Source organism: Bombus huntii, unplaced genomic scaffold (assembly GCF_024542735.1).
Source record: "Bombus huntii isolate Logan2020A unplaced genomic scaffold, iyBomHunt1.1 ctg00000143.1, whole genome shotgun sequence".
In the NCBI taxonomy this organism is placed as follows: Eukaryota; Metazoa; Arthropoda; class Insecta; order Hymenoptera; family Apidae; genus Bombus; species Bombus huntii.
The window spans coordinates 65,001-75,000 of NW_026099388.1; the positions used below are offsets into that span (position 1 = coordinate 65,001).

The 10,000-nt window shown below is 45.0% G+C and overlaps 2 non-coding genes across 2 annotated transcripts; both read left to right on the forward strand.

The window, feature by feature from the left end:
* Positions 1-4,082: 4,082 nt before the first annotated feature.
* Positions 4,083-6,005, forward strand: LOC126877299 (small subunit ribosomal RNA). Its single transcript, XR_007694909.1, has one exon. It is a non-coding gene; the product is annotated as a small subunit ribosomal RNA (ribosomal RNA).
* A 3,359-nt stretch (positions 6,006-9,364) lies between these two features.
* Positions 9,365-9,519, forward strand: LOC126877311 (5.8S ribosomal RNA). The gene has a single exon (XR_007694917.1). It is a non-coding gene; the product is annotated as a 5.8S ribosomal RNA (ribosomal RNA).
* The last annotated feature ends 481 nt before the right edge of the window (positions 9,520-10,000 follow it).

Sequence of the window (10,000 nt, forward strand, 5' to 3'; positions counted from 1 at the left end):
AGTACCGAAAGTTCAACTCGAAATAACTCGCCAAAAAGCGTTATAACGTATCGAAATTTTGCGTGAAATCGTTACGTTTCGACGAAATCTAGTCGAAAGTAGCGATTTCACTTTATTTTTTTAAAAAATTTCATCCTCCGGACCAACGTGACCGGGACGTTGGAACTTAGAATTTTTTCGCACCGTTACGAAAGTACCGAAAGTTCAACTCGAAATAACTCGCTAAAAAGCGTTATAACGTATCGAAATTTTGCGTGAAATCGTTACGTATCGACGAAATCTAGTCGAAAGTAGCGATTTCACTTTATTTTTTTAAAAAATTTCATCCTCCGGACCAACGTGACCGGGACGTTGGAACTTAGAATTTTTTCGCACCGTTACGAAAGTACCGAAAGTTCAACTCGAAATAACTCGCCAAAAAGCGTTATAACGTATCGAAATTTTGCGTGAAATCGTTACGTTTCGACGAAATCTAGTCGAAAGTAGCGATTTCACTTTATTTTTTTAAAAAATTTCATCCTCCGGACCAACGTGACCGGGACGTTGGAACTTAGAATTTTTTCGCACCGTTACGAAAGTACCGAAAGTTCAACTCGAAATAACTCGCCAAAAAGCGTTATAACGTATCGAAATTTTGCGTGAAATCGTTACGTTTCGACGAAATCTAGTCGAAAGTAGCGATTTCACTTTATTTTTTTAAAAAATTTCATCCTCCGGACCAACGTGACCGGGACGTTGGAACTTAGAATTTTTTCGCCCCGTTACGAAAGTACCGAATGTTCAACTCGAAATAACTCGCCAAAAAGCGTTATAACGTATCGAAATTTTGTGTGAAATCGTTACGTATCGACGAAATCTAGTCGAAAGTAGCGATTTCACTTTATTTTTTTAAAAAATTTCATCCTCCGGACCAACGTGACCGGGACGTTGGAACTTAGAATTTTTTCGCACCGCTACGAAAAGGCCGAAAGATCCCCTCCAAATAACTCGTTAAAAAGTGTTAGAAGGTACGAATATTTTTCAAGAAATCGTTATAACTCGATAAAATACGTCGGGATTAAGCGTTTATATCGTCGGCAGACGGATATAAAAACGTTTGGACCGACACGACCGGTCGTTGGAACATAGAAAAATTCCGAGCCGGTACGTTGGGACTTAGAAAAATTCCGAGGGCGAAAAAGTTTTTTCGAGTTTATTCGTTAAAAAGCGTTACAAGGTATGAATTTTTTTGCATAAATCGACGTAACTCGACGAAATACGTCGGGATTAATGGTTTATTTCCGTCCGAGAACGATTTTTAAAAACGGACCTATGCGGCCGGTCGTTCGTACTTAGAAAATTTTCGGACCGAACACTCTTTTTCGATTAATTCGTTAAAAAGCGTTATAACGTACGAATATTTTTCAAGAAATCGTTATAACTCGATAAAATACGTCGGGATTAAGCGTTTATATCGTCGGCAGACGGATATAAAAACGTTTGGACCGACACGACCGGTCGTTGGAACATAGAAAAATTCCGAGCCGGTACGTTGGGACTTAGAAAAATTCCGAGCGCGAAAAAGTTTTTTCGAGTTTATTCGTTAAAAAGCGTTACAAGGTATGAATTTTTTTGCATAAATCGACGTAACTCGACGAAATACGTCGGGATTAATGGTTTATTTCCGTCCGAGAACGATTTTTAAAAACGGACCTATGCGGCCGGTCGTTCGTACTTAGAAAATTTTCGGACCGAACACTCTTTTTCGATTAATTCGTTAAAAAGCGTTATAACGTACGAATATTTTTCAAGAAATCGTTATAACTCGATAAAATACGTCGGGATTAAGCGTTTATATCGTCGGCAGACGGATATAAAAACGTTTGGACCGACACGACCGGTCGTTGGAACATAGAAAAATTCCGAGCCGGTACGTTGGGACTTAGAAAAATTCCGAGCGCGAAAAAGTTTTTTCGAGTTTATTCGTTAAAAAGCGTTACAAGGTATGAATTTTTTTGCATAAATCGACGTAACTCGACGAAATACGTCGGGATTAATGGTTTATTTCCGTCCGAGAACGATTTTTAAAAACGGACCTATGCGGCCGGTCGTTCGTACTTAGAAAATTTTCGGACCGAACACTCTTTTTCGATTAATTCGTTAAAAAGCGTTATAACGTACGAATATTTTTCAAGAAATCGTTATAACTCGATAAAATACGTCGGGATTAAGCGTTTATATCGTCGGCAGACGGATATAAAAACGTTTGGACCGACACGACCGGTCGTTGGAACATAGAAAAATTCCGAGCCGGTACGTTGGGACTTAGAAAAATTCCGAGCGCGAAAAAGTTTTTTCGAGTTTATTCGTTAAAAAGCGTTACAAGGTATGAATTTTTTTGCATAAATCGACGTAACTCGACGAAATACGTCGGGATTAATGGTTTATTTCCGTCCGAGAACGATTTTTAAAAACGGACCTATGCGGCCGGTCGTTCGTACTTAGAAAATTTTCGGACCGAACACTCTTTTTCGATTAATTCGTTAAAAAGCGTTATAACGTACGAATATTTTTCAAGAAATCGTTATAACTCGATAAAATACGTCGGGATTAAGCGTTTATATCGTCGGCAGACGGATATAAAAACGTTTGGACCGACACGACCGGTCGTTGGAACATAGAAAAATTCCGAGCCGGTACGTTGGGACTTAGAAAAATTCCGAGGGCGAAAAAGTTTTTTCGAGTTTATTCGTTTAAAAGCGTTACAAGGTATGAATTTTTTTACGGGAATCGTTCTATCTCTATTAAATACGTCGGGATTAAACATTTTTATCGATTTTTTCAAAAAATTAGCGTTCGTCGAACTGACACGACTGGGATATTTTTCTAATTTTTTCGTTAATTAACGTTACAAGGTATATATTTTTTTGCATATTTCTACTTATTTTAACGTATTGTAATTGATTATAAACTTATTTTTTGTCCGTATTCGATAAAAGAGTATGTTTACTGATGCAATTTTTCGGTGAAAAAAAAAATTAATTTTTTGGTAAAAATGCATTTCTATTATGTTAATAAAACGTCTGGTAATGTATTTCGATGGTTGGATATTGGCTTTGTATAGTAGTGATCGAGCGTTCGCGAGACTAAGTTCCAGCGTCCCTTCCGAACGGTACGTTGCTACGGAGGTTTTGCACCGTAAGCGCGCGGCCGCTAGCCCGGCCGGCGCCGGCCTTCCGGCTGGCGCTTTCGTATCTATAAGAGAGACGTCGAGCCGGACGGTTCGGTCGGAACAGCGTTGAGCGCGTGGCTATTCTACGGCCTCGGTTGAGAATTCAGTCACCGCTCCTCGAGTCTTAGTGTATTTTACGCTATTTCTCGACTGTTCCTCCGTTCTCGTTCTGGTTTTTTCTCTACACTGCTGCGCCGCGGGTCGCTGTCCTGGACGTAATGACCAAATATCGTGGCAAGGTTCCCCTGAGTCGGGAAGCTGGTGACCTGTGTGTACGTATTCTAACAAAAATTGTTAGATGCGTGTGTGCTTGTACTAACTGAGCATCGATTCATTCAAAAGAGTATAACCGTCTGCTTTCTATAAAAACTTCTGCTTTCGCAGAAGTATCCGATGAGGCGGTAGGAGCGTACTATCTTTGCGTAGTATGTCTTCTGCCGAAAATGTTCTACCGATTGAAAGAATATTCTTACGGTATGTCCAGCGCGACGCACTGGGATACGCGCTTGTTCGTTCAGCGTGAGGTGCGTATACGTGCTTTACCGCTAAGATATTCTAATAAGTCTTTTTACACGAAGACAGCATTATGGAAATGTTCCTTTAGAAGTACGATTCTAAACATTTTATATAAGACTATGAGAGAGAGAGAGAGAGAGAAGAGAGGAGGTGGAGTTGAGAATTACAAAGTGGCTGCGAGCGGCGTTCGAAGATTATTACTGAACTATGGGTGTATCTCGAACGTCGCTAGGAGATATATTTTATAGATATATCTATCTTAAGAACGAAAAGTCTCGTCGTACGGTGCTTACGTCCCACCTACGACACGAAGAGAACTTAAACGAAATTTATAAGAATTGTTATACGAATAAGATCCCTGGTTGATCCTGCCAGTAGTCATATGCTTGTCTCAAAGATTAAGCCATGCATGTCTCAGTACATGCCGCATTAAGGTGAAACCGCGAATGGCTCATTAAATCAGTTATGGTTTCTTAGATCATACCTACATTTACTTGGATAACTGTGGTAATTCTAGAGCTAATACATGCAAACAGATTCCGACCAGAGATGGTAGGAATGCTTTTATTAGATCAAAACCAATCGGTGGCGGATGGCTCGTCTGTCCGTCCATCGTTTGTTTTGGTGACTCTGAATAACTTTGTGCTGATCGCATGGTCATCTAGCACCGGCGACGCATCTTTCAAATGTCTGCCTTATCAACTGTCGATGGTAGGTTCTGCGCCTACCATGGTTGTAACGGGTAACGGGGAATCAGGGTTCGATTCCGGAGAGGGAGCCTGAGAAACAGCTACCACATCCAAGGAAGGCAGCAGGCGCGCAAATTACCCACTCCCGGCACGGGGAGGTAGTGACGAAAAATAACGATACGGGACTCATCCGAGGCCCCGTAATCGGAATGAGTACACTTTAAATCCTTTAACGAGGACCAATTGGAGGGCAAGTCTGGTGCCAGCAGCCGCGGTAATTCCAGCTCCAATAGCGTATATTAAAGTTGTTGCGGTTAAAAAGCTCGTAGTTGAATCTGTGTGTCACAGTGTCGGTTCACCGCTCGCGGTGTTTAACTGGCATTATGTGGTACGTCCTATCGGTGGGCTTAGCTCCTCGCGGGCGGTCCAACTAATATCCCATCGCGGTGCTCTTCACTGAGTGTCGAGGTGGGCCGATACGTTTACTTTGAACAAATTAGAGTGCTTAAAGCAGGCTACCTTCGCCTGAATACTGTGTGCATGGAATAATGGAATAGGACCTCGGTTCTATTTTGTTGGTTTTCGGAGCCCCGAGGTAATGATTAATAGGGACAGATGGGGGCATTCGTATTGCGACGTTAGAGGTGAAATTCTTGGATCGTCGCAAGACGGACAGAAGCGAAAGCATTTGCCAAAAATGTTTTCATTAATCAAGAACGAAAGTTAGAGGTTCGAAGGCGATCAGATACCGCCCTAGTTCTAACCATAAACGATGCCAGCCAGCGATCCGCCGAAGTTCCTCCGATGACTCGGCGGGCAGCTTCCGGGAAACCAAAGCTTTTGGGTTCCGGGGGAAGTATGGTTGCAAAGCTGAAACTTAAAGGAATTGACGGAAGGGCACCACCAGGAGTGGAGCCTGCGGCTTAATTTGACTCAACACGGGAAACCTCACCAGGCCCGGACACCGGAAGGATTGACAGATTGATAGCTCTTTCTTGATTCGGTGGGTGGTGGTGCATGGCCGTTCTTAGTTGGTGGAGCGATTTGTCTGGTTAATTCCGATAACGAACGAGACTCTAGCCTGCTAAATAGACGTAACTTATGGTATCTCGAAGGCCCCCGGCTTCGGTCGGTGGGTTTTTACTACCAACGTACAAACAAATCTTCTTAGAGGAACAGGCGGCTTCTAGCCGCACGAGATTGAGCAATAACAGGTCTGTGATGCCCTTAGATGTTCTGGGCCGCACGCGCGCTACACTGAAGGAATCAGCGTGTTTTCCCTGGCCGAAAGGCCCGGGTAACCCGCTGAACCTCCTTCGTGCTAGGGATTGGGGCTTGCAATTATTCCCCATGAACGAGGAATTCCCAGTAAGCGCGAGTCATAAGCTCGCGTTGATTACGTCCCTGCCCTTTGTACACACCGCCCGTCGCTACTACCGATTGAATGATTTAGTGAGGTCTTCGGACTGGTGCGCGGCCAATGTGATAAGCATTGCCGATGTTACCGGGAAGATGACCAAACTTGATCATTTAGAGGAAGTAAAAGTCGTAACAAGGTTTCCGTAGGTGAACCTGCGGAAGGATCATTAACGATACGATACCAAAAGAATTTGACTTGAACACATATAAAAACTATGAAATATATATCACAATGGTCGGTAAGGAGCCGTACTCCTCCTGTATCGACGAAAGTATATACGACGTATTAACAAGCTATATACTTTAACAAACGAAAACGCCAGGGAGCTTGGCAACCTCCGTTGGCACGAATAGAAATATTCTTAAGGAGGAGACGACCCTCCAGCTACGGAATTATACGAAGAGAAGGTGGCACTCTCTCTCGATCATCGGGATGAAGAGATATATATATACAAGTATAAAAACGAAATGCGAATGAAACTTATTCGAGGCGCCTGCGTGAGGTCGTAAACAGAAAGACCCGCCGTCTCCGAATAAAACATATAACATATAATATATATATATATATATGAAATTCTAATAAAAGGGAACTCTAGCTTCGAAAGAGCCAACAAAAGTTAAGGCTCGATATCAAACGAAAAAATTACGATGGAAACCAGGTGTAAAGAGAAATGCAGTCGTGGCGCCTGCGAGAGGCCGTACACAGAAAGACCCGCCGTCACGATCTCGTATTTCGTATTTGCATCGTGGAAACCGTACAAACGAAATATAAAAGTCCATGCAAACTAATAAGAAAATCTCTAAAGTGCCTCGTGTCGGAGTGATCATGCTCGCCTATTCTCTTCTATGTTTCGTGGTCTGTGTTGCGTTTGTTCTCCTCCTAGCAACGGGACATATCGAAGACTCCTCTTTGGGATCGAACGAAGCGTCTAGAACGAGTCGACGAGAGCGAAAGAACTTGTAGCGAGTCGCGCAGAGCGAAAGGATACCGATATACATCTTCGAAGGTTCTCTTCGAAGATCCATGGATACCTTCTGCGTCGACTTCTCTCGTCTCTTTCATCGAAACTCTCGTCGTTCTCGAAACGTGCTTCCTACCCAAAGGGCGTGTGCTCTTCGTATGTCGTTTCGTTCGAAATAACGAAACCACGTGTAACATACTCGTGGATCGGGTAACCTAGAACGAAGACGCATCGCGTGGATGTTGGCCCGCTATGCGACGATGACCGATGATGATGATGATGATGATGATGATATGATGATGATGTCGATGTCGACGACGACGACGATGAAGACGATGTGTAGCAACGATTCGTAACTAGTCTAGCCGAAGTTCGTTCAGAGGGGAACGCCGCCGGCTTCGAAGCCTCGATGTCGTGAGTCGGACACCCGTGCCGTCGCTAGAGTTTTTCAAACTCTGCTTCTGGATATTGGGACGAAAGACCGCTCGAGGACGACGACAGCCGTGCGTGCGTATCCCATCGAATTTTTTTTACACCACCTGAACGAGACTAAAGTTTCGTCTAGTTGATCGTCTACCGTCGCATAATGTATATTATATACCGTTCAGAGGGGACCGGCTGTCTATCCTCGTTGTCGTGAGTCGGACACCCGTGCCGTCGCTAGAGTTTTTCAAACTCTGCTTCTGGATATCGGGACGAAAGACCGCGCGAGGACGACGGATGCGAGTCCCATCGAATTTTTGACTTACACACTACCTGAACGAGACTTAAAGTTTCATATTATATACCGTTCAGAGGGGACCGGCTGTCTATCCTCGTTGTCGTGAGTCGGACACCCGTGCCGTCGCTAGAGTTTTTCAAACTCTGCTTCTGGATATCGGGACGAAAGACCGCGCGAGGACGACGGATGCGAGTCCCATCGAATTTTTGACTTACACACTACCTGAACGAGACTTAAAGTTTCATATAATATACCGTTCAGAGGGGACCGGCTGTCTTTCCTCGTTGTCGTGAGTCGGACACCCGTGCCGTCGCTAGAGTTTTTCAAACTCTGCTTCTGGATATCGGGACGAAAGACCGCGCGAGGACGACGGATGCGAGTCCCATCGAATTTTTTATTTAAACACTACCTGAACGAGACTTAAAGTTTCATATAATATACCGTTCAGAGGGGACCGGCTGTCTTTCCTCGTTGTCGTGAGTCGGACACCCGTGCCGTCGCTAGAGTTTTTCAAACTCTGCTTCTGGATATCGGGACGAAAGACCGCGCGAGGACGACGGATGCGAGTCCCATCGAATTTTTTATTTAAACACTACCTGAACGAGACTTAAAGTTTCATATAATATACCGTTCAGAGGGGACCGGCTGTCTTTCCTCGTTGTCGTGAGTCGGACACCCGTGCCGTCGCTAGAGTTTTTCAAACTCTGCTTCTGGATATCGGGACGAAAGACCGCGCGAGGACGACGGATGCGAGTCCCATCGAATTTTTGATTTACACACTACCTGAACGAGACTTAAAGTTTCATCCAGTTTGTCGTCTATCATCTCATATATAATATACCGTTCAGAGGGGACCGGCTGTCTATCCTCGTTGTCGTGAGTCGGACACCCGTGCCGTCGCTAGAGTTTTTCAAACTCTGCTTCTGGATGTTGGGACGAAAGACCGCGCGAGGACGATGGATGCGAGTCCCATCGAATTTTTGATTTACAAGACACACACTACCTGAACGAGACTAAAGTTTCATCGAGTTTATCGTCGCATAACCCGTTCGGAGGGGACCGGCTGTCTATCCTCGTTGTCGTGAGTCGGACACCCGTGCCGTCGCTAGAGTTTTTCAAACTCTGCTTCTGGATATCGGGACGAAAGACCGCGCGAGGACGATGGCTGCGAGTCCCATCGAATTTTTGTTTTTTTTTTTTTTAAAAAAAAAAACACCACCCGAACGGAGATGTGTTCTATCTTTCGTCGATTTTTCATGCTTTCAGTCGGTCGCGTGGTCGCCATCCGTTCGGAGGGGATCGCCGGCTTCGAAACCTCGATGTCGTGAGTCGGACACCCGTGCCGTCGCTAGAGTTTTTCAAACTCTGCTTCTGGATATTGGGACGAAAGACCGCTCGAGGCGGACGGCCGCGCGAATCCCATCGAATCTTTACTATCACCCGAACGATGGAGAGATGCACGCGCGCTGTTTCTTGAATAATTGGACGAGAGAGTAGAATCAAACACATATATAACATGGGCTAGCCACCGTGCTTACTCGTTCGCGAGATCGTGTGCTGTACAGAGGATTCAGAATCGGGTGTATATATCCCCGTCGTTTCCTGACGAACGGAGCTTCGATCTCGATGGTTGTTATATATCATAATGTACTTTACGCCCGGCCGGCGAACGCGCGTATCTTCGCGCGTTCGTCGTTTTCTTTTTTTTTCGAACGTTTTTGTGTCGTCAATCCTATGGCGACTTCTGCGCGTTCGATTCCCGTTGGTCGAACGTGACGGAACTCGGCTTCGCTAGAACCGAGAAGAGTACATTTGAGTATTGAACTGTTGTAAATTTATAAAAGATTACCCTGAACGGTGGATCACTTGGCTCGTGGGTCGATGAAGAACGCAGCTAATTGCGCGTCAACGTGTGAACTGCAGGACACATGAACATCGACATTTCGAACGCACATTGCGGTCCACGGATACAATTCCTGGACCACGCCTGGCTGAGGGTTGCTCACGTAAACCTAAGACTGCTTGCGTTGCGTATCGTTACTCTCCGTATCTGTCTCTCTCTGTCCCTTCTTGCCTTAACAACCCGCCGTCGTTCTTCTTTATATAAGAGAACGTTTCAGAGTCGGACGAAGGTACAAGAACGAGGATACGAATAAGAGCGGACGGAGAGAACATACGCGACGTACGAGCGATTGTTGGACGCTCGTCGGCGTTCGTCGCGGTCGTGCAGAGACCGTGCAAGTCGTACGCATGCTCGATATATAATCTATCGTGTTCACGGGAGACTACGAAACTCTACCTCTGTCTCTCTCTGTCCCTTCTTGCCTTGACAACCCGCCGTCGTTCTTCTTAAAAATTATAAGAGAACGTTTCAGAGTCGGACGAAGGTATACGAAGGGATACGAATAAGAGCGGAGAGAACCGGTCACGGACCTGCGTGAGTGCTCGCGGCGTCGTGAGTCGTCCTTACGAGGGCGACCGC